Here is a 27476-nt window from a genome sequence, read left to right as displayed (position 1 = left end):
CGAAAGTCTTGACCTAGATTTCACAGTATAAGCTCAATAAAAATTACACATGAGGAAAATGTGACATGTTAAGTACATAGATTAATTATTAAATTAGTTAGTAAAGGTCTAATAATCAGAAAGGACTGAGGTGGAGCATTGAAGGTATAAAGAGAAAACCACTATTTGAGATGATGAAAATTGATGTGTAATGAATTGAGTTATCAATACTAGCATCTTAGAAAAAAATGAAAGAGTACATGTTATAACCTAGATGAATCTCAAGGTCATTAAGCTGAGGCGATAAATGAGCACAGAGATTGCAGCCTGTATGACTCTCTTCATATTAAATGCTAAACTGATCTGCAGTGGACCTCAGCAAGAAAACAGGTGGTCTCCATAGGCACCGCTGGCAGCATCTGAGACTTTTGGTTTCTCAATTGAGAGGGTCAGGGGAGAATTCTGTGGGCATGGGGTGTGTAACACACTAGTGAAAGGGATGCCACTCTCCTTCTGGAAAGCTACAGTACAAATGTTAATAGTGCCACCAATGAGAAATAGAAAATCAGTGATGGCTGTGGAAGCAAAAGGAATTGTTGGAAAGTTAATAAAATATAATATTCTTGCATTGTATTGGTAGTTCATGATCATACATATGTGTACAAATTCAAACTATGTTGTGCAAGGGGGATTCTTAATTGATTCTCTTCATTGAAAAACATGTGACTATCACTTCAACTTCTCAGTCTTTTCCCTAACTCCTAGCTAATGCCACAGCTCTGACATCTGCCAGAATTCCTTTCCTATCTTTTCAGGCTACACTCAAGAAAATTGTTCCTCAGTAAAATGTCCCTTTGTGATTCCTTACATAAGTTTATCTTTCAAAATTATCACATTGATAATGAAATAATACTGCACCAGAGTAAAAGCAGGGGAAATTTAGGATGATGATTTTATAGTGTATTGCATATGAGTTCACAGTAACCTCTACACTCTAGTGAACTGCTTCCTAGTGAGGAACTCTTTTGTCTGAGTATGGTCCATCAGTGCCCTAAAACATAAAGAAATAAGTTTAATTCAACCCAATAGGTATTTTAGTATACATCCAATTTAATCACAATAATTAAGATTGCTTTTAACATTATTCTCTATGTGTATCAATATCAAGAAAAATAATCCTTCCGTTTGGACTAGAAAGCATTGTGGCTTCATTCCACCTGTGCTATTATCTGCCAAACTGTCAGAAGAATGAACTATTGGCTTTATTTGAACTTGATTTCAATAGACAGTGGACAATTTAAGTTGTATAGCTTAAAATGTATTTTCTAGTGTTGTAGTCAGCTTCTCGTTGCTGGGACGTACATCCAATCAGAAGCAGCTTATGGGAGGAAAGGGATTATTTCAGACTTGAAAATTCCAGGGGAACACTATCAATGGTGGAAGAAGCTGCCTAATTTCCATAGACCCGAGCAGAAAGACACCACCAACAGCAAACAGCCCAAAGAGCCCCAGCTGAAACCATAGAGGAATTGGGGAAATGAGAAAGAGTGCTGCTTTCTTGGTGAACCAGATAGCAGTACTAGGGTGAAGGCAATGGACACTGAGGACACTCAATTCCTACAAAACTAGAGATTCAGAGATACAGAATTTTCTATGAGCCCATCACTGAAGTAGACTCTAAAACACACACAACATGGCTCAGAGAAACTCACCAAAGAGGGGGAAGATTGTCAGAGCCACAAGTTGGTGCATTACACACACAGAGACATTGCCTCTTCCCCTTAACTGATAGCTACCCCTACAATGCACGACCCACAATCCCCATGGGGATAACCAGCATCCCAAAGGAGGAAGGTACCTTTGGAGGAGGGGCCAGAGATAAGGGTAAGGATGATACCAACATGTGCTATTTACATGAGTATGTCCATAACAACAACAAAAAAGGCCAGAGCTCAAACTCCTCTCTATATAACTCTTCCCCAGTAGGGCTCCACTATATAAGACTCAAGTTTCAAACTTGAGACCATGGGGCCATACATTCAAATCACCATATGTACCCATAGAGTGAACTAATGCAAAATCATAACACACTGCTTTGCTTGTAAGGAATAGTCTCATATTCAATATTCCTGAACCTTGTATGAGAAGGTAAAGGGAGACAATATGGCCAAGCTAACTTTTTGTTTTTCAAGGTAGGGTCTCACTCTAGCCCAGGCTGACCTTGAATTCACTATGGAGTCTCAGGGTAGCCTCGAACTCATGGTGATACTCCTACCTCTGCCTCGCAAGTGCTGGGATTAAAATTGTGTGCCACCATGCCCGGCCAGGGTAACTTTTTAAAATAGAAATAACTAAAACATTTTGCATGCATGTTTACCTTGTATTATATGTTTTGATAATGACATGGACCATGCTAGGTATTCATGTTGCATACAGTCAAATTACAAATATAATTGAAATGAATGGAGAGATGGATGGCTTAGTGGTTAAGCGCTTGCCTGTGAAGCCTAAGGACCCCAGTTCGAGGCTTGGTTCCCCAGGTCCCATGTTAGCCAGATGCACAAGGGGGCGCACGCGTCTGGAGTTAGTTTGCAGAGGCTGGAAGCCCTGGCGTGCCCATTCTCTCTCTCTCCCTCTATCTGTCTTTCTCTCTGTGTCTGTCACTCTCAAATAAATAAATTTAAGAAAAAATGAATGGCTTGAATATCTTTCTGGTGGCATTGATAAACTGTGATAATTGGATGTATAATAAATACATAATTCACAATTATTACATATTTAGCTCAAAATTGCACCCAATCTGTTTTCACACAAATATTATACAATGAGCCCAAGAATATGTAACAGAACATTGAAATATTGTTATGCTGCTTAACTTGTCTTCCTCTTACACAAGTATTGCTATTGCTCAAATTATCTTTCGATTCAAAGCACACTTCTCATTTGAGGTAATATTTCCCAAACTTTCAAACAATTGGGATATAATAACCTTTCCTTTCAAGCAAAATAAAGTCGAATTGTTTTCCAAGGGTGAAGATGCTCACAAGTGTTAAAGCAGAAGTCATATTAAGCAGGACTGAGTACCAAAAGCTGAATTCCTGTTATGTTTGTATTTCATAATGATACTATGTTGTGTGTTTATGAATGGTAAGGCCTCTACAAGTTTAGCTCCAAACCAAGTGTGTTCTTGCCTGAAGTAGACTTACTACTAGATAAAAGAAATAATTTCGATTGTGCTTCAGAAAAAATGTGACAAAGTTAGTGTTACAGAAACATATATGAGGTCATAGAAGCACTAGGAAGCAACCTTTCCTCTGAAAGACAATACCTACATCAGTACAGTGCAGGTAGAGGAGAATTGCAGGCATTACCTCTCCAGCCTTAATGCACAGTGCAGCTGTTGTGGTTATTCATAGACCTACAGATTTCATGAAAATTCTGACCCAGGGAATTTATGTCAGACCCCATATGATCCAGCATCACCTGGCTTGGACAACATATCATTATAATGCTTAGAAAGTAAGATGACAAGATAAAAGCATTCACTAAATCCACTGATACATTCAATGATAGAATATAGAATATAACTAACAGTAATACTGGGAAAATAAACATCAAAATTAAAGTTAGGGGTCTAGGGTTACAGAATACCAATAAAGTCCTAAATACCTGAGATTGATGCCCAGAACCCATGTAAAGGTCAGCATGGGGGTGCACATTTGTAAATCCCAATACTGTGGAGATGGAGATAGGACAAACCTTGAGGCAAGCTGGCTAATGAGAATTGCTACTTTCATGAGTTCTGGTTTCAATGGGATATCTTCTTTGAAATTTCAAGGCAGAGAGTGATTGAGAATGGTACCCAATGTTGATATGTGGTCTCCACAGGCATGCGTATACACACAAACACACACACACACACACACACACGTGCACATACACATACAAATAGAAAATAGAGTTCCAACTAAAATATAGTGTATTATAACAAAGTGAAGGGACTATACTTTTAAATACACTATTATTGACAACTTACATGATTATAGACAATAAGCCATGATAATTCCTCCCCCCACTTTTCCCTTCACAACTCCACTCTCCATCATATCCCCTCCCCCTCTCAATCAGTCTCTCTTTAATTTTTATGTCATCATCTTTTCCTCCAATTATGCTGCTCTTTGGTAGGTAGGGCCAGGCACTGTGGAGTCATGGATATACAGGCTATTTTGTATCTGGAGGAGTGTATTGTAAGGAGTCCTATCCTTCCTTTGGCTCTCACAATCTTCCTGCCACCTCTTCTGTGAAGGACCCTGAATTTTGGAAGGTGTGATAGAGATGTATAAGTGCTGAGCACCCCTCTATCATTTTTTATCAGCACTATGGTATCTTTTGAATCATCTAAGAGGTTACCACCATCTAAAAAGAGAAGATTCTGTAACCAAAAACTCAGAGTAGCAATAATATATGGGTATAGGCATTGAGAAAAGTGTTTACTGGGTAGTTTGATGAGCATAATATATGTAGTTAGCCAGATGTCAGCAGACATTACATCCCTAGGGCTCATGGTTATAGGTTTTCAGTATTAGGCATGTATTCCCTCTCCTGAGTAAAACAGAGACAGAAAATTTGAAAATAGGATGCAATTAAATTTGTTGAAAATTCACCATAATGAATCAAGGAAATTGTCACAGATTAGAATAACTAGACTAGTCTTTGAAGAAAACATTGAGTTATTTGGCAGTGGAAAAGGCTTTTTTTTCTGGAATTTAATATTGATTCTAATCAAATCAGATAACACTAAAATATGTCATATAATTCAAGATTCTAATCATAATCCTGGAGATGATTCAGCATTAAAATTTTTCCTGCTCTTCACAGTGGATATACATTTAATAGAACCTACTAAATAGCTGTGCATTTCAAAGCTAGTAAGTATTTGAAGAGAAAAGAGTAGTGCGATATGATAATACATAGAAAAGATGATTTCAAAAACAAAATTATATGAAAAGTACTAATAAGCTGATCATCCCGAGAAATCAAGATGAGAAGTTTCAATATGTCACAGGAATAATCAGGATGTTTGAAGATGTTCATAGAGACACAGAGGAGAGTAGAAAAGGAAGAGAAGCAGAGGATAAGGAATCACTGATAATTTATAATCCATTTTACCACTCCTATGATTTATATTTTTCTTCTTCTTATTATTATTATTTTAATTAGTTTTCTGTTCAGCAAATACAGACAATTTGGTACCATTATGAGGCTCATCCATGACCTACCCCCTCCCCGTTGGCCCCTCCTTATTGAGGTATATGGGTCATGCCTTGTGGAGTTAGCCCACAGTTATTGGTATGATAAATGTCTCTGCATATCCTGACCCAACATGTGTCTCTGACATTCTTTCCACCCCCTCTTCAGCAAAATTTCCTTGAGCCATGGTGGGTTCATTTTTGGTCTGTTTCAGTGATGAGGTGTTTATTATTTACTTATTGTAAAGCATATGTATGTAGTAATGATATGGTTTTTTTGAGTCTTCAAAAAGGAAGCCATGATCAAAAACAAAGTTTGTCTTTTTGTTTAATGTTTAAATATTAATTCTGTGTTTGGTGTAATCATAAGTGTACAGAGCTAGGTCAGTATCCCCAACCCATCCTTGAAGAAGAAGCATGATCTGTTATACACTACTTATCCCTTCCTCTCTCATCTCCAGAGAGATATTTATTGTACTAGCTCATTGGCTACAAAAACATAAATTCACTTGCATGATGTCTACCACAATGTTTTAATCAAATATTCCTCATAAACTTATGTGTTTTGAATATTCAGTCTCCTGGTCATTGCAAGGCCAGGCCTTAATGAAGGAGATGTGTTGTTGGGGACAGGTCGAGGTGTATAGCCTGCTTCCCTTTGCCAGAATTTGGCTCATTCTCCTGCTACTGTTTTCCACCTGCTGTGGAAGATGTGATGTCCAGCATCTGCTCTTGCTGTGTCTTCCCTGGCCATCATGAACCTTCCCCTTGAGACTATAATTCAAAATAAGAGTTTCTCTCCCATCATCTGTTTTGATTAGTTGTTTCCACAGCAATGAGAAGGTAACTGCAACACCTAACATTCTTGTTTGTACATGGGAATATGAAATCCATTTCTCCTCATGAATCATAGGAAGTTTGCTACACAATTTCCAAAGTAACTTTAGGAGATTGCCTCACCCAAGCTAGGATAAAGTTTTGAAATAAATGCTTTTGTAAAAGATACACAAACTTTCAAGACCCAATCTGTTCTACATCCTAAAAGGCAGAACAAATGGTTGAACCTTCACCAAGCTCTTAGAGGGAACACATGAGTCACAAGGCACTGGAGAGCATATGATGAAGACTGACTTTAATCTTCTATAGCTCTCTCTCTCTCTCTCTCTCTCTCTCTCTCTCTCTCTCTCTCTCTCTCTCTCTCTCTGTCTCTCTCTCCCCCTCTCTCTTCCCTCTTCTCTCTAACTCTTTTATATTAGTTTTCTTTTTCTTCCTTTTCTTAGTGGGCACTGACCTGTAACTCCTAGTACCAGCAGGTGGCTAGCATCCACAATAAGCTTTTGATCAGAGAGACCTACATGGTTTCCTAAAAGAATGACAGATTTCTGTCAGAGTACTTGCTGACCCACCAAAGATTAGTGGTAAGACCCTACTGCTGTAGATACCATATGTGGTTGACACGTAACTTGGAGTGACATGGCTGGAAGCTGGAAGAGAGTCAGTCCCCAGACAGTCAGCACATCTAGTGCCAGAAGTGCAACATGGGCGAATGGGAGAAAATGACCAATATCTGTCCAAGCAACTCATGGTCTAACCTACTTAACAGAAAATAATCCATTGTGATGCTCTCACAAGTGATATAGTGGCACACAGCCATGGTGGGGAACCAGCTGCTAACTGATCCACTCAGTGGAACAGGACCCATAGCTGGAGCTAGGAAACAAGTCAGAACCATATCCAAACATGACTTGCTCTCCATTTTCAACCTACCACCAATCATGGGCTACAAGAGGGTCTACATCTATTAAATTCTCTATGAAAAAAATAAGGATTATCCCATTTTTCTGGTGCTAACTTTACTCTGCATTGGAGAATCTGCTACTCTTTTTCAGATAGATGCAGATCATAAGGAGAAAACCAGCCCATCATACCTCAAAAGAGACCCAGCTGAAACTAAGAATATTTGGCTAAACAAGCAAAGCTGTTGTTTTCTTGGTGAATCTGGTACCATCTCAAGGGTGAAGGAGATTGACACTGAGAACAATCAGCTCCTATCAAATCTGATATCCAGAGACACAGAGGCTCCCAACACTTCATTACTGAAATAGACTCAAAATGAACCCAACATGGCTCAAGGAAATTTTGCAGCCGAGGGGGCTGAAAGAATGTCAAGAGACACAGTTTGGGTCATGATACACAGAGACATTTCCCTCAATTTATATTTTCTTCTGTGAATGTGTATCACTGCAAATTAAAGATTACAGATATATTTCTCTTCAACATTCTTCAACATGAATAGCTTTAACTAGAGTGTGTGTTTGTATATTTAGTGTGTATGTGTATTCAGGGGTACACATGTGTATAGAAGTACACACACATCTATGCACAGGTCACAGGACAGATGACCTTTAATGTTATTCCTCTAACATGATCCACCTGTTTTTGAGGCATGGTCTCTAATTGGCCTGGAATTTGCAAATTATTCTAGAATGTCTGGCTGGTAGACCATGGGAACTTCCTGTCTGCACCTCCACAGTGCTCAGATTTTGTTTGTACACCACCACACCTAGCTTTCTAAAAATGTGGATTTTGAAAATGAAACTCATGTCATCATGCTTGAAAATTAAACATTTTACCACCTGAGTTATATACTCAGGGCCAAAACTCTTTTTAAAGGCAAAGATTGATATACAATGAAATGCAAAGTCTTATGTATCCCAGTTGTTGAAAGAATGACACTGTTTTGATCTCTTTGGTACTGTCATAAATAATTCAATTTCAATTTACATTCTATTCCATTTCTAATGCTATGGAATAGTTATGCTATGCTCGGTAATTTCATAAAGTACTGAAATTTATCACTTGAGACTGTAGAGTCAAAGAGCATGGCCCAGCATGTGGTGAGGGTCTTCACAGGTGGCTATTCTGTGGAAGACTTGAGGCTAAAAATGTCTGAGAAAAGGAGACTGAAATGGAAGCCGCAAACCTTTTCATAACCAGCATCCTTGATCCATTCCTGAAGATGAAACCTCTTGACCTAAACACCTCTCATCAAGACCCACTTCCAACAACTGTTTCCATGGAGATCAAATTCCCAGTGGATAGCATTTGGGGACACATCCAATTCAGAACAGGGTGTATGGAAGCTTGCCCTTTTCTGTATATAGCAATGTGTGTACCATTATCACTTTGAACAAAATTTTTAATAAGATTTGCTTTCATTGACTTCTACTAGAATGGACTATGTGTTATTTTTGTTATCTTGCCCTATTTAAATTATATTCTTCCAATGTCTTATTTTCAGGATCCCAGATGTATTATCAGTATTGTTGCAGTGCTCAGGTGGTCAATTTTCTTCTCATAATATGGATTTTTTTCTGCTTGTATTGATTATTCTCTGGTTGTTCTTCATGTAGATTCAGCAAATAAATCCTACAGTCAAGCTTCTTTGAGTAATGGGAACTTAACTTGAGAACCATTGTTCTATGTTCTATTTCAGTTGTCCAAGAAATCACCACCATTTGCTGAGTCTCCTTTACCAAGAAGTTCCATTACATGGGAACATGATGATTTTTTTTTTCATGGAAACATTCATAACAAGTGAATACCAACTGCATTGTAAAGTAGTTCTAGTTCCATTAAGAAATACTGATATTATTAAGACCATCATTCACTAAAATTCAAATGGCAGGATACTAATGAATGGATTCTTTAAGCATAATGATTTTAAGAAAATTATTTCAGTCATCTAATCAGTACCTTAAATAACTACTTGCAGATTGGATGGTGCATATCTGTAATTCCAGCATCTGGTAGGAAAGGCAGAGTATCAGGAGCTGAAGGTATCCTTAGTTAGAAAGTGATTTTGAGGCTAGTCTGGACTACCTGATATCCTGTCACACACACACATACACACACACACCCACACCACACACACACAGTACAACAATAGCAAAGCAAAAAAAAAAAAAAGTGTACTTTACGTGAATGTTAATTTCATGCTCCTGCATGAGGATTTTATAGTCCAGGAAAGGGAGAAAATTATACTGTTCATTGTTATTATTTCTAGAAAATACAGTAAAATTAAGAAAATATAAACAAAACATAGTAGACACTATGTTAGTATCGTTCAATGTGTTGAAAAGGTATACAAATGATTTTGTTATATTTCAGAATATTAAAGAATATTGTCCAGAAGGTGTCTACCAGGTAATCTCCATCTCTAAAATGAATATGAGTTAACAAGAAATGTAGTTCATATACACCTGCTGACAGGAAAGAAGCCAGACCAAAAGACATCTTGAGAATACATCCATCTTAGGGTATATGGGAGAATAAAATATCTTGCCAGAAATACATTGAATGATGTGCAAATTCTCAGCAGGACTGTGACATTCAATGTATTTCAACCATTTTCAATTGTTCTGACATGGAAATGAACTTGCTATCCTTCCATCAAGAAAGCACTTTCTGCTGGACATGGTGGTGCACACCTTTAATCCCAGCACTTGGGAGGCAGAGGAAGGAGGATCGCAGTGAGTTTGAGGCCACCCTGAGACTACATAGAAAATTCCAGGTCAGCTTAAGCTAAAGTGAGACCCTACCTCAAAAGAAAAACAACAAAAAAAGCACATTCTTTTGTTTATTGTTCATATTTGTTGTCAGATTAACTGGATCTAGAATCACCTCAAAGACACAACTCTGGTTGTGCCTCTTAGGGATTTTCCAGAGAGGGTTAGTCAAAAGTCCTGAGGAAAAGGGCCCACTAAAAAGAAGAGAAGATAAATTGAGTAGAGCACTAGCTTGCATCTCTCTCTGTTTCTTGACTACTGATATTGTGTCACAAGCCACCTAATGTTACTGTGATCAAACTTCCCCTCCATAATGGACTCTATCTCATTACACATGAGCCAAATATATCTTTTGTTCCTTAAGTTGCTATTGTCAGATATTTTATCAGCAGATATACTTTATTTATATCCTCATATAGGTATTTTATTTATAGTGTTCTTCAATACTAGCTCATTGCATTTCACAGGTCAAGAGATATAAACGCCCCACATGGAGTTTGAGCTCATAACCCTTAATGTTTAAACACTCAGCAAAATGTGATAGCCACTGTAACCATAACACATAATATTTGAGGAGGAAATATGATGACACTCTAGGTTGCCATGTATATTTTTTGGGGATGAAGAGGTAGACATAAATAAATAAATAAAAATAAATAAATAATTGGACCATGCTTCTTTGGGGTAGAGAAAGTTTTGTCATTGGGGATTTTATTTATTTATTTTTAATTATTTTTTAAATATTTTATTCAATTTTTATTTATTCATTTGAGAGAGCTAGAGAGAGAAAGAGGCAGAGAGAGAAAGAGAGAGAGAGAGAGAGAGAGAGAGAGAGAGAGAGAGAGAGAGAGAGAGAGAATGGGCGCACCAGGGTCTCCAGTCACTGCAAACATACTCCAGATGCGTGTGCCCCCTTGTGCATCTGGCTAACTTGGGTCCTGGGGAATTGAGCCTTGAACCAGGGTCCTTAGCTTCACAGACAAATGCTTAACATCTAAGCCATCTCTCCAGCCCTCATTGGGGATTTTAAATGAGAGATATGTACTCATTTTTCCTTGAGTATCTTTTAAAAATATGCAAAGATTTACTTAGAAGAACCTAAACTAAAACTTCCAAGGTTTAGAGAAAGAGCTGACCTGTTTTGCTGATCCCAAACATTCCCCCAATTGATTCTTTTGATTAAGCCAGTAGCCACTATGGCAACCATTTTATGCAATTGCTCAACGTGTTCAGCAATTGAGTCAGTCTTCAAGGGGGAGATATTTAGAACAGCATTAACAAAAAAGAATTTTTCAGTAAAAGATAAGCATTTTCCAGAGTAAAAGACTTGCCTAGAAGCCTTCCTGTTTAGTTCAAAAAGCTAAATCAGACATATCCTCACTACAGAAGAAGTAGAAGACAATAGTGTATTTTTTGTAGATAAAGAAATGGTGATTAAATAACCCATACATGTAAGTACACATTAAGAGAACCCTGGAGAACTAGTAAATTTGCTCTGTGCAGAGCTTTAAGTACTAAATTCAGTGCAGAGAAGAGAACCATCAGCATGAAGGGGACTTTGGGGTGTGATAGCAGAGAGCAAGTGCGGAGTTGCCTTCTCAAGCAGGTGGAATGGAGTGAGTGCTCTACTAGCTCTTGTCCACTAGGGTGGATGCTTTTATCTTCAAGGAGATCTGTATGTACTACAACAATTTATTTATTTTTTTCCTGCTAGAGGAAAGAGCAGGACATATCATGTATGAGCTTTATAAGTGTCAAGTAAATACATGATGGAATTATAGAATACATGGAAGTTGATGATAGAAAGTGAATATTGAGTATCCTCTTGGGAATAAGTACATTCCCTTTGTAATGGAGACATTTTACTTTTGTTCAGAACTCTATTAAGTTCATACAGACCCTATGCATTCCTGATCCTGGGCTCAAGTAAATCACTTGAAGGATAGGAAAACTGAGAATAAAGGGACAAAAAGGTAGTCTACTTCCTCACTCGCGGTCTTTGATCGTATGAGAAACCAGCATGCCTATTATGATCTCTCGTTTTCTCTGCACCCTGGTGAGTAGAGCTGGAGTGGCAGACTGTAATAGGCTCCTGACTCCACACTTACCTGTGGGTGTTAGAGATTCCTGATGTCTTGTCAGTCAGCTTCTTACACGAAGAATCAATCACAAAATTCTTAGAGGTTAACGTAGATGAGAAAGCACAGTCCTGTCATTTCCTAACATTTCTGTAATGTAAAAATGCTGTATAGATGCTGTATTGGATATATTACCCCTCATTTTTAACTTTGATGTCATAGAACACCATCCTTTCCTGTCACATAGTCTCCAAAAGATAGAAAAAATTCTCACAACCAATGTTTTGAGTACTGTTTTGAATTGTACTTTCTCCCATAGTTGTATTTATTAATGTGTGTTTTGGCAGGCTGCGTTCACATGTATATGGGAGGTATATGCTAGTGTGGGTACAGCTGCACCCACCTATCTCTGTGTATATGTGAGTAGGCTAGAAGAGTATACCAAGTGTTCTGCTTTATAGCTCTTCTACCTTATTCTTCAAAGAAAGATCTCTTGCTGAAATTTGAGCTCATACTATTTTTGGTTAGATTGACAGATAATCCCAGTGATCCTCCTGTCTCTGATCCACTCAGCACTTGTGTTAAATGCATGCATGACTATAACCAGTTTTTTTTTTTTTAATGTGGGTGCCAGGGGTTGAATTCAGGTCTTCATGCTTGGATAGCAAATGCTCTTACCCACCTAGCCATCTTCCTAGCCCCAATATGGACTTTTATACAGAAAACATAGAAAAGGAAACTAAGGCATACTTATGCACTTTTCCAGTATACTAAAGGTCTCCCCCCTTTTATAGAAATGTATTGATGTGATGGTTAATCTGGACTATAGTCCTGAAATAATGACATAAGGTTAAATTCATGGACTTTGTTTCAGACTCTCATGTGTCTGAATAGTACTGTGTCATTTTGTGGAATCCTATGATTTGTTACAAAAACTGCATGCCTAAATTAGTATGAAATGTGTTATGATAGAAAACTGAGTAGCCTGAACATAGCAGTTGTTTCATCAGCAAGCATTAGTAATCACCACACCCACAGTGTAGAAGGAAAGTTCACCATCTTATAAAGCCAAGAGGACATTTCAGGAACACTTAAATTAAGGACTTTGAGTGAGGCAGGTTTTACAGATAACCCAGGTAGGCCAAATGCCATCACATACAGGTACGAATGTGAAAGTCACTAAAGACTTTGAGACAGGGATTTTACTGTTGGATTCACAAGGTTTCAAGAGCTGAAGAATGTGAGGAGCCTATAAAGTCTGGAGTTATGAACTGGATACTTTCATAATCTCTAGGGGAAATACAACTTTGATGACACATTATTTTAGTCCAATAACACTCATTTCCCAGTTCTTTCATCCATATATGTAGGAACAAATTTGGGTTGTTTTGACACTATATCTATGGCAAAATGTTACAACAATTAACAAATCCTAGATCCTGCCCTCATGGGGTATATCCCCTAGGAGGAATTACAAGGCAAGTAAATAAATCTAAGATAAGAAATGTCAAAGTCCTGCAGCATTTAATAGAAGAAAACACAGGGAATGCGTATGAAAGAGGCACACATTCTGATTGGAGTTGTCTTCAGAGAGTAAAACTTTTAGGTGGGTCTGAAAAAAACATCTGTGGGAGTGTCAGGGTATACAGCGTGATTAACACCACAGACCTAAGTAACCGCCTGTGGATTTGATAGTGATTCAAAAGAAACAAATAGCTTCACAAGACAAGAGAAAATCAAACGCAAGTTTGGGAGACTATGGTGAGCATGAGGAAAAGCATCATACTTCTCAACATCAAGTGCTTTTTCTTTTCAGGCTGGGCAAATATTTGTGCACTGTACCCCTCACGGGCCTGCCATGCATATAGCCTCCTTTACACAGGAGATGTTCTGGTGACAAAGACTCCTGTGAAGCTGAGGATGCCACTGTAAATAGTGTTGGGATAAGTCATAGTTTCTGGGGTACTCCAAATGTTTCACTTAAGTGAGAATTATAATTAATAAATGTAAACTCAGGAAAGATAACTATTAGTTTCTTTCTCATTGATGCAAAAAAAAAAAATCCTAAAAAGAGACAGTAAAGGAAGGAATCACTTATTGTGGTTCATGGTTTGAGTGTACAGTCTATCATGGAAGGTAGGTGGTTTGGTGGCAAAAGCCCAAGGCAGTTGGTAACATTGAATATGCAGTCAAAAGGCAGAAAAAGATTAGTGCTAGTTATCTGCTGACTTTCTCTTTCCTCCATTTCATCCAGACCAGTACCACAGACCATGAGATAGTGCTGCCCATATTCAGGGTGTGTCTTTGCTCTGTACTTAAACCTTTCTAAAGATGCCCTCACTGGCAGACACAGGTGTTTCAGAGATTTACCATTGTAATCACGGATGAAGACATGCAATGCACTATGAAGGATCGGTTACAATAGCAGAGATACATTGCTAAGTTCAAGCCATACTTATATTTCATATAGATCCTAAATCCACCATAAATAATTAGAGATAGATAATAGGAAGTAGTATCAAGAATGTTAAAACTTCAAAATTGTGCTTTTTATGTTTACTTAGTGGTATAAAACTCTCCATACAGAGGTAAATGGAATAGTAGGGTGGTGAGCAGGAAAGTTTTCTACCTTTACATTGTTGCTTCCTAGATGACTTGTTTTGTTTCAGGTTTTGTTCTGCTCATGATGGAAAGACACAATTATAAAAATGAGAATAAAAGCTGTCTTGCTATGATCTTTATTGACATTGTACTTATTAGAGTGTGGGTCATAGCATACCATCACAGGCTTCAATGATTGATTATGCTTTCTTTTTATTTACATTTAGCATTCCTAGTCTTCATTGGTTAAACTTTTAGCTGCTCTATGGGATGTGTAATTCACAATGTTTGGTGCCAGCTGATGCTACAGGGATCAAAATTATTCTTGCTTTGGTTCTAGTCACTTAAATCTCATCTTATCCCCCTGATCTTATAAATATAGGAATAGACATTCTGGTCTTTGTAATTTTGTAGGTACACTCTGCACTTCAAAAATGTGTATGTGTAGTGAAGGCTGTAGAGATGGCTTAGGATTTAAGGCATTTGCCTGCAAAGCCAAAGGACCTCTGTTCAGTTCCCCTCGACCCAAGTAAGTCAGATGCACAAAGCAGCGCATGTGTCTGGAGTTTTGTTGCAGTGGCTGGAGGCCCTGGGGCACATTCTCTCTCTGCCTCTTTCCCTCTCTTGCTTTCTCAAATTAATAAGTAAAAATTGAAAAAGTGTATAGTGATAGAGAAATACCCCATCAAAATTCCCATAGTGTTATGAGAGAGACATGAAAGAGAGGGAGAGAAAAAGGAGGAGGAGGAGAAAAAAGAAAAGGAAGAGAAAGAAGAGGAGGAGAAAGATGAAGAGGAAGAAGAGGAGGAGAAGGAAGAGGAGGAGGAGGAAGAAGGGGATCTTTTAGCTAGGCGGTTAAAAAACTGGTAAATACCTTTTGTGTAAATACAGATTTCTATTTAATTTTGGTATTCTTGTGGTGTCAATCTTTCCCAGCAGAAAAACATAATTATGATGACACATTAAAATGATCAAGATGCTGAAAGTATCTTTTCACTGTGTGCATATAGACCTAGATTTCATTAGAATAGAGTTAGCAATTATAATGTAAATCTTCAAACATATGAGACTATTGATATATTAAAATTAGAAAGTAACAGATCATGGAACACATGCTGTGATGAAATCATCTAAAAATAAATAAAAGAGACTGCCACTGGCCAAAGCAATTTAAAGTTAAAAACAAGACTGTGAAATGCTGAATAAAATAGTGACACATGTTTTCTTAGGGCTAAATGAATACTCTGCATATCCCAGGAAAGGTCATACTTGGTTGAAGTTATTGAATTCATTTGATCATACAGCCTCTATTTCTCCTACTGGACATTTGAAAGGACTATTATTCCATTAAATTGCTCTTCCTGAACCTGTGTGACCCACCTTGTCATGGTGCTGGTGATATGGGTGCACAAAGAGTCAGGTAGAGGGAGAAAATCATGTCCTTCCCAAACTTGTCTGTTCCTCTGTAATGCAATGACCCCATGCAGATGGTGTGCGTGGGTGGAAGGGTCAAGTGGAAAGGGGTCATGCCCTTTGCAAATGTGCTTGACCTCAGTGGTTGTGAGGGTATGTGTGGGTACAGGCGTAAGGTGAGGAGGATTTGGGCCATTCAGGAATGGGTCTGGCTCTTTGTAATGCAGTAACTCTAGAAACAGGTGTTTCTGGGTTGAGGGGTAGGGAAGAAAGGATTTTTCAATAAATTATATCTTTTTGTGTTAAGTAAGAAACTTTTTAGCTTATTAAGATGCCAAAATTTAATGAAGAGCAATTTAAGTAAGGATCAGCTATGGAAAGAAAATATTTTCTCTATTCTCTTTTGCTTTCATACTTTTTTAGTTTAAATTATAGGAAATCACCAAAGTTTAGCATTTCTAGATCTTAGTCCTTTATTCAGCCAATATATGTGAGTTTCACATTTATTCCTTTTGAAAATACACAGTATGTGTGAGGTCTGCCATGCCCCATATACCTATTGTGCATAGGAAATGCAAAAGTGTTTTATGTGTGTCTACCCAATAGCTCATTATGTTATTTCAATATTTATTTTGTCTTGAACAATATTTTTAGAGTTATAAATGAGAAAGAAATATCATCTCATAAGTTACTGCGAGAATTAAAGGAAGTGACCTGGGCTTGTCCAATGAGAACTCAGTAAGTGCCTCCTAGATGATTGTCAGAAGTATTAAATCCCATTCACAAGATCCTTAGTTATATTATAGTAGAACTACATTGGGATTTTTTAAAAAAAATTGTTCATTTTTATTTATTTGAGAGAGACGCAGAGAGAGAGAAAGAGAGAGAGAGAGAGGGAGAGAATGGGCACGCCAGGGCCTCAAGCCACTGCAAACAAACTCCAGATGCGTGCAGCCCCTTGTGCATCTGGATAATGTGGGTCCTGGGGAATCGAGCCTTGAACCGGGGTCCTTAGGCTTCACAGGCAAGTACTTAACCGCTAGGCCATCTCTCCAGCCCTAGATTGGGATTTTTTAAAAAATGTATTCAATTTAGTGATTTTCTTCTTCACTGTGCTATGATTTTAATTACAGAAACTGTAATTTACACATAAATTCTTTCCAGGACCCAGTACAATGATTATCCCACAGCTAAAACTGAGATACTGTTGGGAGTGAGGATGATAAGAATAGAAGAAAAGGAGGGAGAGGAGTAAAGTGATGTAGAGTATGGCCAATGCGGGAATACATAAGGCCTTCAGCTGAGTAAAGGTAAAGGCTTTTCCAGATACACTGGAGAAGCCATCAGTACAACAGCATGAGAGCCTTGAAAGCAGGAGTAGAAGCAGAGACACTGTTCTTCTTCCTGGCATATATCCAGGAGCCCAGCTCACACAATGCCTCCTTCCCTTACACCTTTCACTTCCCTTTGAGAGGGTGCAAAAATGCTTTTGTTTGTAGATTTCACCTTCTTTTTAAAAAATAATTTTAGTTTGAAAATTGGCTTCAAAATTGGTAGTCTTACATCTCATATGCTCCTGTGGAACCTGGAAAATGACTCTTAGCAGGGTTCAGAAGAGAAAATGCAAAACATATTTTGAGGTTAAAAAATAAAGAAGCTAAAGAAAACTAGCTATATGGCAAAACGGGGAGTCATCCTTGGAAAATACAGCAAGAAATATGAAGAAGTGTCTGTTATTTTGATAAATTTGAAACATTTCTGAATGCCACAAGAATTGAAATTCTACTCAGTGTTTGACAAGGATGTCTGGGTATACTTGACACACTTCCTGCTTACATGCATGCTTTACATTTCTCATATTCATACAAGAAAAAGCAAAGGAGAAAAGTCATGTAATTATTTACTCAAAATTATTGGAGTTATTAAAGGAAAATTCATCTACAAACTTCTTAATTGCCAGTCTAGATTAGCTCCTTCTCTTTACCCATTTGTTCCCCTTTTAATACCTTCTGAAGTTCCTAGATAAGACTGAAAAAAAAAATCCAAGTCTGATATATAATAAGAATTTACATTTAAATCAGATTATGCTACTGTTCCATTACAAAACTGTTCTGTATCTTTAGACTAAAATCTAAACTCATTTGCATTTAAGAAGATGTTTTTTATAATCAGTTTCTGCCTCCTGTTCAGCTTTATCTTTGACCATTGTATAATTTTTGCTTTACATTTGAAAGATGCTGCAATGTTCATTAAATTGCAAAGCACACTTTTTAAATGTGCTGCACTGTACATGGAATACCTTACCAAAATGTATCTACTTAGCTAACCCATAATCATCTTTCAGCTACAGCAGAAAAATCTTACAAATGCCATGATAGCTTTTTTCTTTCATACTACCAGGGCAGATGACAGCATGTTTTCTTCTATATACATAATGTTCTGTAATGTTATAAAATAAATATACTATCAATTGACAGTGATTTTATTTCATAGAAATAGATAAACTTGAGGGCTAATAAAGTACTTAACTCACATTGCAATCCCACAAGAGAGGAATTACTTCAAGAATGTGAATCAGTGAATGAATGACAAACAGAATGAAAGTCCAGGAAAGTGAAAGGTTTTATGCTAAGAGATTTGAATTGGTGTGATTTCTTAACACTTTACATGAAAATGTCATCATTATACTACCTTTATAAATCAGGTAGCAATAAATGAATAATATCTACATGCAATATATTCAAATATCAATACATTATTTTAAATTCAGATCAATTCTATAGATGAACTTTAATTTCAAATTAAATTATTTGTGTTTAAAAGAACCAATACATTTGAAATGAAAAAGCAGACAAAATAATTTAGTGTCATGGTTGGAGAGATGGTGCAGGGTTTTTTTTTTTTTTTAATTATATATATATATATATATATATATATATATATATATATATATATATATATATATATATATAATTTGAGGGATGGGGGGATCTGGGCAAGAAGCCAAAGCTAGAAAAGTCTGCCAGGCCAACTTGGTCTCCTCTTTGACCCCTTTGACTTCTGGCTTCTCCTCCTTGGTTTTCTCCTCTTCTGTGACTTCTTTCTTTCCTTCTACGTCTTTTTCTTTGTCATCTTCTGTTTTGACTCTCTTCACTTTTTTGAAATTGGAAGAGCTCTTTCGACCACCTTCTCCCTCCTCATCGGAATTAGAGAATTCTTCCTCACAAGCAATTTGTTTGTCAGAGGAACAGATTGAGATGTGTTTGTCAAGGTCATCTTCATCCTCATCTCCACTCTCTTCTGGGATGGCATCCTCAGGAATTGCCTGCATTTGGACCCCAGGTGCATGGGGCAGCATTCTCAAGTTCTCAAAGAGCCTCTGTTTGATCTTTTCCAGGTATTTGTTAGTATTCTGGTTGGTCATATGTGAAGTTTGAAATCTGGTCCAAAGTAGTCATTGTATAGCATCTCATTAGGAATCTCTGGGTCCAGAGCCACAGCTATCTTGTATGTCCAGCACTGGGCAACATTACCAATGGTATAACCACCTCCTCCCAGCATAAGCATAGACAGGTCGAAGCACTTGACAAATTCCGCACACTTAGCATGCCCTTTGGTGGTCAGATCTAAGCAACCTAATGGATCCCCAGACAGGGAGTCTGAGCCACACTGTAAGACCACTGCACTTGGCTGGAACATATCCATTACTTTGGACATGACCAGCTTGAAAATGGTCTCAGAGGTCTCTTCATCAATCCTATCAAGGAGTGAGTAGTTAACAGCATAGTACTTCCCTTTGCCAGCCCCAATATCCCAATGGTCCCCAGTTCCTGGAATGGACTCTCCATATTTATGAAAGGACACAGTCAAGACAGGGTCTGTGGTATAAAAGGCCTCTTCCACCCATCGCCATGATGAATATCAATGTCAATATACAGCACTCTCTGATGGTACTTTAGCAGTTCCAGGACGGCCAAGACGATGTCATTGACGTAACAGAGGCCAGATGCCTCAGACTTCTTTGCACGATGTAGGCCCCCAGCCCAATTCACTGCAATGTCCGTCTGCAGCTTATTAAGTTTCACAGCATTTGTCACAGAGCCTCCAGTAGACAACTGACAGAACTCAAACAGGCCATCAAGTACTGGACAGTCCTCACAAACATTGAATCTCTGCATTTGCTTGCTATACTCAGACATGTTATCTGGACGAATGGAGAGCAAGAATTTAATGTCGTCATCACTGTGGTACTTGGTCATGTCCTCAGCATTGGCTTTGTGAGGGCGATAGATTTCCATTTTTCGGTACAGACCATAGATGAGCAGCAAATTATGAGTCATACGGATTCAGTGAGGCTTAATTGGGTGGCCTTGTCCATAATAGTCATTTCCAACATCACTGTCATAGAAGTAACAGACTTTTCTTTGGGTGCTCTGAGTCTGCTCCATCTTGTTCACCCACCGGCTCTCCCCGTCAGTCTGTCATCTGCCCTTCCTCCTTAGCTCCCTTTCTCCCTCCTTCCCTCCCCCAGTTTTTTTTTTTAATTTTTTTTTGTTCACTTTTATTTCTTTGAGAGTGACAGAGAGAGAGAAAGAGGCTGATAGATAGAGAGAGAGAATGTGCACTCCAGGGCTTCCAGCTACTGAAAACGAACTCCAGACGCGTGCGCCCCCTTGTGCATCTGGCTAACGTGGGTTCTGGAGAATCGAGCCTTGAACCAGGGTCCTTAGGCTTCACAGGCAAGCACTTAACCACTAAGCCAACTCACCAGCCCTTTTTTTTTCAAAAATGTTTTTGTTCATTTTTATTTATTTGAGAGTGACAGAGAGGGAGAGAAAGAGGCAGATAGATAGAGTTTAATTTTTTTTGTTGTTCATTTTTCCTCTCCCAGGTTTTTTTTTTTATGATAACCAAGTTTGTTTTTTTTTTTTAATTTAATTTATTAGTTTTAATTTCAGTGAATACAGGCAGTTTGGTACCATTATTTAGGCTCATCTGTGATCTACCCCCTCCCATTAGACCCTCCTTGTTAATGAAAATGGGTCGTGCATTGTGGAGTTAGCCCCCAGTTATTAGTATGATAAATGTCTCTGCAAATCATGACCCAACATGTAACTCTGACATTCTTTCCGCCCCCTCTTCCGCAAGATTTCCCTGAGCCATGTTGGGTTCCTTTTTGGTCTGCTTCAGTGCTGAGGTGTTGGGGCATCTGAGGCTCTGGCTCTCTTATTTGGTAGGAGTTGATTTTTCTCTGCGTTGATCTCCTTCCCCTTTGTGCTGGTATCCAGTTCACAGGAAAACATCACCCTTGCTTATTTCACCGGTTGTCCTTAGTTTCAGTTGGGCCCCTTTTGAGGTATGTAGGGGCAGCTCTCTTCTTAGGATCTGCATCTATCTGGAAAAGAGAAGCAGATTCTCCAACGGAGAGTAAGTTAGCACCCGGAAAATTGAGATAACACTTACTTTTTTGATAGACAGTTTGATAGGTGTAGGCCCTCTTATACCCCGTGATTGATGGTAGCTTGATATTGTAGAGTGGGCTTGTGTTAGGGTATGGTGCTGACTTGTTTCCCAGCTCCAGCTAAGGGTCTAGTACCACTGAGTGGATCAGTTAGCCAAATCAAGAGCAATTGATTCCTCACCATGGCTGTGTACCACTATTGCACTTGTGTGGGCATCACATCCGATTATTTGTTGCTAATTAGGTTAAACACCGTGTTGCTTGGACAGATCTTGGTCATTTCCCCCAGTCGCCTATGTAGCGCCTTCTGGCACTAGACACGCTGACTGTCTGGGGACTGACTCTCTCCTGGCTTCCAGCCATGTCATTCCATTTTACGCGTCAGCTGTGTATAGAGTCTTCAGCAATAGGGTCTTATCACTGGCCTTTGGTGGGTCATCAAGTACTCTGACAGAGTCTGTCATTGTTTTGGGAAACCTTGTAGGTTTCTCTGATCAAAAGCTTATTGTGGATGGTAGGCCCAAGCTGGAAGAGGGGGTTACAAGTCAGTGTCCACTAAGAAATTGAGGAAAAAGATAACTAATAAACAAGAGTTAGAGAGGAGAGAGATAGAGGGGAGAGGGGGAGAGGGAGGGAGGGAAGATGTAGGAGATTTAGGTCAGTCTTGATCCTACCCTCTCCAGTGTCTTGTGATTCAGGTGTTTCCTGTAAGGGTCTAGTGAAGGTTCAGCCATTTGGTCTGTCTTTTAGGAAGTAGAATTTTATGGTACCATTGCCGTTTGGGTCCAGATTACTGTTTTCCACTCTTTGATTCCCTCCCCGCCCTCCCATCCATCTTATTGTCTAGTCCATGAGGTGCTTGTAGGTATGTAAGGCATCTTGGGCAGATTCAGTTTAGGTGTGGCAGATGAGTGAGACTATGTGTCGATTTTTTTTCTGTGATTGGGTAAGTTCGCTGAGAATGATCTGTTCCAGGTTCAACCATTTTTCCTCAAATTTCTTTATGTCGTTTTTTTCTTACTGCTGTGTAGAATTCCATTGTGTAGATATACCACATCTTTGTTATCCATTCTTCTAATGATGGACATCTGGGTTGATTCCAGCTTTTAGCTATTACGAATTGAGCTGCTACAAACATGGTTGAGCAAATCTCTCTGGCTTTTGGTTTGAAGGTTTTAGGGTACATGCCCAGTAATGGTATAACTGGGTCTGTTGGTATTTCTATAGTCAGCTTTTTCAGGAGTCTCCATATTGCTTTCCAAAGTGGTTGTACCATCCTGCATTCCCACCAACAGTGAATGAGTGGCCCTGCTTCTCCACATCCTCGCCAGCATTTATTTTCATTTGACCTTTTGATGTTGGCCATCCTTATTGGGGTAAGGTGGAATCTCATAGTTGTTTTAATTTGCATTTCTCTGATGATTAGGGATGATGAACATTTTCTTAGGTGTGTGTTTGCCATTTGTATTTCTTCCTCTGTGAATTGCCTGTTTAACTCTGTGCCCCATTTTGTGAGTGGGGTATTTGTCTTCTTATTGTTTAGACTTTTGAGTTCTTTGTAAATTCTAGAGATAAGGCCTCTATCAGTTGGATAACCTACAAATATTTTCTCCCATTCTGTGGGTATTCTATTGGCTTTGCTTATTATATGCTTGTCTGTAAAGAAACTATTCAGCTTCATATGATCCCAATGATTGAGTGACTGTTTAAGAACTTGAGCAATTGGGGTTTTATTCAGGAAGTCTTTTCCCATTCCTATATCATGGAAGGTACTTCCTAAATTTTCTTCCAGTAGTTTTCGAGTTTCTGGTCTTATGTTGAGGTCTTTGATCCATTTGGACTGGAGTGTTGTGCATGGTGAAATGTGTGGATCAAGTTTTAGTTTCTTGCATGTGGTTATCCAGTTTGTCCAGCACCATTTGTTGAAGATGCTATCTTTTTTCCAGTCTATATTGTTTGGGCCTTTGTCGAATATCAAGTAGCTATATTTGCTTGGCCCAAAATCCGGGTCCTCAAGTCTATTCCATTGGTCTATACTCCTGTTTTTATGCCAGTACCATGCTGTTTTTATTACTATGGCTTTGTAGCATAACTTTATATCGGGTATGGTGATGCCACCAGAGGTATTTCTTTTGCTGAGGATATGTTTGGATATGCGAGGCCTTCTGCCTTTCCATATGAAATTTGAGATCATTTTTTCTATGTCTGTGAAGAACACTGTAGGGATTTTAATTGGAATTGCGTTAAATCTATATATTGCCTTTGGTAAGATTGTCATCTTCACAATGTTAATTCTGCCTATCCAGGAGCATGGGAGGTCTTTCCATCGTTTCAAGTCCTCCTCAATTTCTTTTTTGAGAGTTTTTATATTTTCGTTGTATAGATCTTTTACTTCCTTGGTTAACGTTATTCCAAGGTATTTTATTTTTTTTGTTGCTATTGAAAATGGGACTAAGTCCTTTATTTCTTTTTCTGTGTCTTTGTCATTTGCATACAGAAATGCTTCCGATTTTTGTGCATTGATTTTGTATCCTGCTACTTTGCTATAGGAGTTAATCACCTTCATGAGTTTTGGGATGGAGTCTCTCGGGTCTCTTACATATACAATCATGTCATCGGCGAATAGCGCTAACTTAACTTCTTCCTTTCCAAATTGTATCCCTTTTATTTCCTTCTCCTGTCTTATTGCTTGGGCTAGGACTTCCAGAACTATATTGAAAAGCAGAGGTGAGAGAGGACATCCCTGTCTTGTTCCTGATCTCAATGGGAATTCCTCTAGTCTCTCTCCATTAAGTATTATTTGGGCCTTTGGAGCTTTGTATATTGCCTTTATTATATTAAGATGTGAACCAGCCATGCCGATTCCCTCCAATGTTTTGATCATGAAGTGATGTTGTATCTTGTCGAAGGCCTTTTCTACATCTATCGAAATGATCATGTGATTTTTATGTTTAAGCTTGTTTATGTGGTGTATTACATTGACAGATTTTCGTATGTTGAACCACCCTTGTGTTCCTGGGATAAATCCCACTTGGTCAAGGTGGATAATGCTTTTGATGTGTTGTTGGATTCGGTTTGCGAGAATTTTGTTGAGGATCTTTGCGTCTATGTTCATTAGGGAAATAGGTCGATAGTTTTCTTTTCTTGTGGCATCTCTGCCTGGTTTTGGGATTAGGGTGATACTAGCTTCATAGAAGGAGTTGGGTAGTTTTCCCTGTTCTTCAATTGTGTGGCACAGTTTTAGGAAGATTGGTTTGAGTTCTTCCATGAAGGTTTGATTAAATTCGGCTGGGAATCCATCTGGTCCTGGACTCTTCTTTTTTGGGAGGTTTTTTATTACTTTTTCAATTTCCATGAGCGTGATGGGTTCATTGAGGTGATTGATCTGCTCTGAGTTTAGCTTTGGTAGATGATATGCATCCAGGACTTTATCCATCTCCTCCACATTTTCCAGTTTTGTGGAGTAGAGGTTTTTGAAATAAGTCCTGATGATTCTGCCGATTTCACTGATGTCTGTTGTGATCTCTCCTTTTTCATTTTGAATTTTGTTAATTTGGAGTCTCTCCTTTTTTTGCTTGATCAAATTGGCCAGAGGTTTGTCAATCTTGTTTATTTTTTCAAAGAACCAGCTCTTTGTTTTGTCAATTGCCTTAATTGTTTCCTTGGTTTCCAATTCATTAATTTCTGCTCTGATTTTAATTATTTATTTCCTTCTGGATCTCTTTGGGTTGGATTTTTCATGTTTTTCCAATGCCTTTAGGTGGATGGTTAGGCTATTGATTTGGGATCTTTCTGTCTTTTTTATGAAGGCATTGAGTGCTATGAATTTTCCCCTGAGGACTGCCTTCATTGTGTCCCACAAGTTTTGGTATGATGTGTTCTCATTGTCATTCAATTCCAGGAATTTTGCAATTTCATTTTTTATTTCTTCCACTATCCATTTATTGTTTAAGAGTGTGCTATTCAGTTTCCAGTTGCCGTTGGGGCTCTTGTTGGTTTTTTTGTTGTTGATTTCTAGGACTATAGCATTATGATCTGATATCATGCAGGGAATTATGTCGATTTTCCTAAATATGTGGAGGCTATCTTTGTGACTCACTATGTGGTCTATTTTAGAGAATGTTCCATGGGCTGCTGAGAAGAATGTGTAGTCTGTGGATTTTGGATGGAAAGTTCTGTAGATGTCTGTTAGGTCTAAGTGCTCTATGGTTTTGTTGAGCTCTCTTACTTCCCTGTTGAGCTTCTGTTTGGATGATCTGTCTATTACTGATAATGGTGTGTTAAAGTCCCCAGCTATGATGGTGTTGGTGGTTATTTCTGTTTTATTGTCAAGTAGGTTTTGTTTTATGAACTGCGGTGCCCCTGTGTTTGGTGCATACAGATTTATGATTGTAATATCCTCTTGATGGATTGTTCCCTTTACAAGTAGGAAGTAGCCTTCTTTGTCTTTTTTGATTGTTTTTGGTTTGAAGTCAACTTTATCTGATATTAATATAGCTACACCTGCTTGTTTCTTATTCCCATTTGCTTGGAATATTGTTTTCCACCCTTTCACCCTGAGGAGGTTTCTGTCTTTAGTGGTAAGGTGGGTTTCTTGAAGGCAGCAGATTGAGGGGTCTAATTTTTTGATCCACCCTGTTAGCCTGTGTCTCTTGATGGGTGAATTAAGGCCATTAATGTTTAGGGTGATGATTGTGAGATTTGATTTGATCCCTGTCATTTTGTGGTGGTAGAGGTGTGTTGGCATTTTCATGGGATTTAATTTTTTTTTTTTTCTATCTACTCTGGGTTTAGTTGCTGTGATCTTCTTCTTGTAGGCATTTGTGTTTGGTTATTTGTTTCTTCTCTGTGGAGAATTTCCTGGAGTACTTTCTGTAGGTTTGGTTTTGTGTTCATATAATTGTAAAGCTGAGTTTTGTCATGGAAAGTTTTCCTTTCACCATCTATTATAAGGGAGACTTTTGCCGGGTAGAGTAGTTTGGGTTGAAAGCCATAGTTTCTTAGAGATTGGACAGTTTCATTCCAGGCCCTTCTAGCTTTCATGGTATCCATTGAGAAGTCTGAAGTAATTCTGATGGGGTTTCCTTTGAAAGTGGTGTGCTGTTTTTCCCTAGCTGCTTTTAGGATTTTTTCCTTGGTGTCAATGTTTAGAGTCTTAATGATAATATGCCTTGGGGAGTTTCTCCTTTGGTCTAGTCGGTTAGGAGTTCTGTTTGCTTCTTGAATCTTGATGGGCCTTTCTTTTAAGAGACGGGGGAAGATTTCTTCAATTATTGTGTTAAATAAGTTCTCCATGCCTTTGGTCTGAAATTCTTCTCCTTCTGGTATTCCAATGATTCTGATATTAGGACGTTTAAGTGTATCCCACAGTTCTCTCATGTTCTGTTCACAGGAACTTTTGAACTTACTGAAATTTTTGGATTCTCGAACTCTTTCTTCCATCCTGTCTTCCAGCTCAGAATTTCTATCTTCCACTTCGCTGACTCTATTCTTGAGAGCCTCTAGTGAGTTTTGGACTTGTTCAATTAAGTTTGCATTTTCTACTACTTTCCTATGTATCACTTCCATCGCTTTGTCCAGCTCCCTTTTTGTCTCATTTTCTGATTTTCTTGCTGATTCTTGGAAATCATCCTTGCATTTCTTTATGTTTTCATTTAGTGTGGCCAGCTGATTTATAAGGTCCTCTTTTTTTTCACTCTCCCTCAACTCTCTTAGCTCTCTTTGAATTCCTTCCAGTGTCTTATCATATTGCCCTAGCTTAGTGGTGGTAGCATCCATACGATTATCTATCCTTTGTAGCTTTCCTGTCAGTTCTAGCAGTAGTTTGGTCAGGGTTGCATTGTTCATTGCTTCCACTTGATGTTCTGATCCTAAACACTCTTCTATGTTTTGGTTAGTTGTGATCCTTGTTGGACTGGGTGATCTGTCTGGATTTTCTTCCATTTTATTTTTTGTGTTATTTCTTTTGCGCTGTGGTCTACCCATGTCAGTGTATGGGCAGGTAGGTGGGTGGAGCAGCCTGGGATCTAGCTTAATGCGAATCCAAGGCAGCCTGGGGCAGTTGTAAGCAGCCTGGGTTTTTGCTCAGTCTTGCTAAAGCCGCCTACCTATAGCCTGGCAGGGGCAC

The 27476-nt window shown here is 38.5% G+C and overlaps 1 pseudogene; it reads right to left on the bottom strand.

Moving 5' to 3' along the window:
• Positions 1-966: 966 nt before the first annotated feature.
• On the bottom strand, positions 967-20336 carry LOC101616231 (annotated as a pseudogene).
• Positions 20337-27476: the final 7140 nt, after the last annotated feature.

This window comes from Jaculus jaculus, chromosome 3 (genome assembly GCF_020740685.1).
Source record: "Jaculus jaculus isolate mJacJac1 chromosome 3, mJacJac1.mat.Y.cur, whole genome shotgun sequence".
Classification (NCBI taxonomy): Eukaryota; Metazoa; Chordata; class Mammalia; order Rodentia; family Dipodidae; genus Jaculus; species Jaculus jaculus.
The sequence above is the reverse complement of the archived record's forward strand: the minus strand, read 5'-3'. Positions and strand labels throughout refer to the sequence as shown.